At 40.3% G+C, this 3,096-nt stretch overlaps 1 pseudogene; it reads right to left on the reverse strand.

Annotated features, from left to right (window-relative positions):
• On the reverse strand, positions 1 to 786 carry LOC137712287 (uncharacterized; annotated as a pseudogene).
• Positions 787 to 3,096: the final 2,310 nt, after the last annotated feature.

Raw genomic sequence — 3,096 nt, forward strand, 5'->3', positions numbered from 1 at the left:
TTAGATTAATCTTCTGCATCTTAAGCTTTTAGAAGAGGCTTTAGAAACAAAGTAACTCACACCCAAACACATGACCCAGATCCCCACATCCATGGCTCATCTCACTCCTTCCATATCCATCTCCAACTCCCCTTCATCCTCACCTTCCACGTCACTCCCCATCTCCGAATCTTCACCGTCAGATCTACAGTTGCAACAACAGCCGTCCGATTCATCAGATTTATCATATTCATCATCCACCGCTCATTCCTCCGGAATCTCCTTCAACCGATTAAACCCGCATTTCCGGTGCTTTTTCGTCTTTTTAACCACCATCCTCACTCTCTCGTTCATTGCCACGTGTCCTTCCACCACCATGCAGACCTCAGCCTCCGCGACCTCCGCCGCCACTCTCTCGCTTTCCAGCACGCACTTGCACTCCAATTTCCACTTTTGCCCCTCGTCCTCCCTGAAAACTCCCTTCAACACCTTTTCCTCCCTCATATACACCTCGAACCGAATTCCGTCGCCAGCCCAGACCCGTTCCTGAGACCCGAACACCACCTCCCCCTCTTTCACCTTCGTGCTCACGACCCAGTGAAGCGTCACAAATGCCGACGAGTAGGGTCGGATCTTCAACCCGTTGATTTCAAGCTCATTCTCGTTGATCCGTGGAAGATACATAAGCGTGAGCTATTCGGGTAACGGTTCCTGGGTAATCAAACCTGAAAACCGAAGAAAAAATTCCCAAATCTTCAATCGGTCTTTCCGCGACTAAAATCGGTGGTAGTCCGTCGATCTACACATCTTGAATTTTCAGAGTTTTCGATGGTGTCATGAATTTTGACCCGAGTGGAATTCAAGTACTTAAGTTGGATAGTTGCAGAGATAATGGAAGCCGTTGGGAATCATATAGTGGTGAGAGATGCGGGTCAACTCGGATTTCCGGGGGTAGTGGGCACACGGTTTATGGTGCTGACGCAGAGAAAAAGACAAGAAGACCGCCAACAGGGTCTTTGAGGTTTTTCTGCTCGTCGGGCTGGGAGAAAACCTCGTGGAATTTGCGTGGGGGAAGTATTTGTGTGTGACGCGGGATTTTGTAATTGGGTTTTTGACTGTTGATTTAGGAGGAGGGGTGAGGATGATGGGGAATGGACGGTCGGGATGCGAGTTTTGTGAATTTTAAGGGGAGGGGGTAGAGGATTGGGTGGTTTGGGAGGTGCATGAATGGGGGACCACAATATGGTTTTTTGTCTTGGAGTGGTTTTCGGGTGTATTCAATCAAGTTCTTGCAAACTGTTCGACAGATTTGATATTTTGGGAACAATTTGTCAAGTTGTGACTTTGGTAACTAGTTCTATTCAAATATTTTTCTATGATTTATTTTACAATTGATTTTTACTCAACAATTATCGTTCATAAGATTGTAATTTGTAATTTTACTAATCTGCTGTAAACACGAATTTTTCTGAAATAAGAACACGTGTACAAAATAATATTTTTTTATTGATTTTAGGGTTACAATCTCTTTTACAATTTAATCCTCTGATTCTATCTTCGTAAAGTGTAGATTTGTGAATGAGCTGTTGATCCAAAGGGCCGTCGGGGCTTGATCTAGGGATGAACAATTGTGTGGATTTGTTGATGTTGTTGATCCAAAGGGCCATTAGGGCTTGATCTTAGGATGAATGGATCTTCAAGGGCCTTCGAGGCTTGATCTTGATGAACAGTTGATGAACGGATCTTCAAGGGCTTTCGGGCTTGATTTTGAAGAACTGGTGTGTGAATTTGTTGATGTTGTTGATCCAAAGGGCTTTTGGGGCTTGATCTTAAGATGAACGAATAATGAATGATGAACACTTTCTTCAAGGGCCGTCGGGGCTTGATCTTGAAGGTTGAGGGAAGTTTCTTCAAGGGCTGTCGGGGCTTGATCTTGAAGAAGGATTTGACAAAGAGCGAATAGGGCTTTCTTGATCCTTCGGGATTTGCTTGAGAGCTTTAGAGTTTCAAAGCTTCAAGGTTTTGGTGTGATGTGAATTGGTCTTCTCTTCCCCCCTTATCCCTTGATGGAGAAGCCTATTTTTTTCGGTGAAGTGAGTGGATGTTGTAGGTGACATGAATGGAGTTTGTAGGTGAAATGAGTGTGTGATGTAGGTGAAATGAATAAGGGTTGTAATTTTAATGCATTGATCAACATTTATTTCATTGAAATTTCAATGTCTATAAATGCCCCCACTTCAGGCCGCGTCGTATACATGTGTTTGTCACATGTAGAAGATGCATTTTGAAGTCCCTTAATGTAGATGTCAATCTAAAGGCCGTCGAGGCTTGATCTTGAATTGGGCTGGAAATTTCTTCAAGGGTCGTCGGGGCTTGATCTTGAATTCAACTGGAAGATTTTCTGGTTTCCTCCAATCGTTCATTTTCCACAGGCTTAATCTTGAACTGGGCTGGAGTGGAATATGAAGGAACAAGAAAAATGGAGATGAGGAGAAGAATATGAAGGAACAAGAAAAATGGAGATGAGGGAATTTGTGCCATGAAAGAAAATCAAGAGAGAAATATGGGGAATGTGCGTGTTGATTATCCTAGAATTAGGGTTTTGAAAACTATCTTATTTATTTGATTAATAATTAAGAAAAAAAAAGTTAAATATAAGGAGATAAATGCTCCTAATATAAATTATTAAATTAAAAATTGAATTAAGTTAACATATATATATTAGAGGCTTATTTATCCACCACTAATAACTAATGAGGGTATATTCAATTGGGATTTTGAGGGATATTAATTCTTTTAATGAATCTAGGAGTATTCAATCAGAATTTTAAGTGATTCTCTGAAATTCAAGGTGTATTCAATTAGAATTTTAAGATAGTTTATTAAAATCCTTAGAAATTTGGGTGTATTCAATTAAGATCTTAAATATGTTTATAACATTCTAGGTGTATTCAATTAGAAATTGATTTTAAAGAATTTGAGAAAGTTGAGGAATTAGAGGGAATTGAGAGATTTCGTAGTGTATTTTAAGCATCCACAAATCTCACCTCTTCCTATGAGATTTTGAGGGAATTGAATAAAAATTTTATGTGGAATCTCTACAAATCAATTAAACTC

This window comes from Pyrus communis, chromosome 13 (genome assembly GCF_963583255.1).
Source record: "Pyrus communis chromosome 13, drPyrComm1.1, whole genome shotgun sequence".
NCBI classification, from domain to species: domain Eukaryota; kingdom Viridiplantae; phylum Streptophyta; class Magnoliopsida; order Rosales; family Rosaceae; genus Pyrus; species Pyrus communis.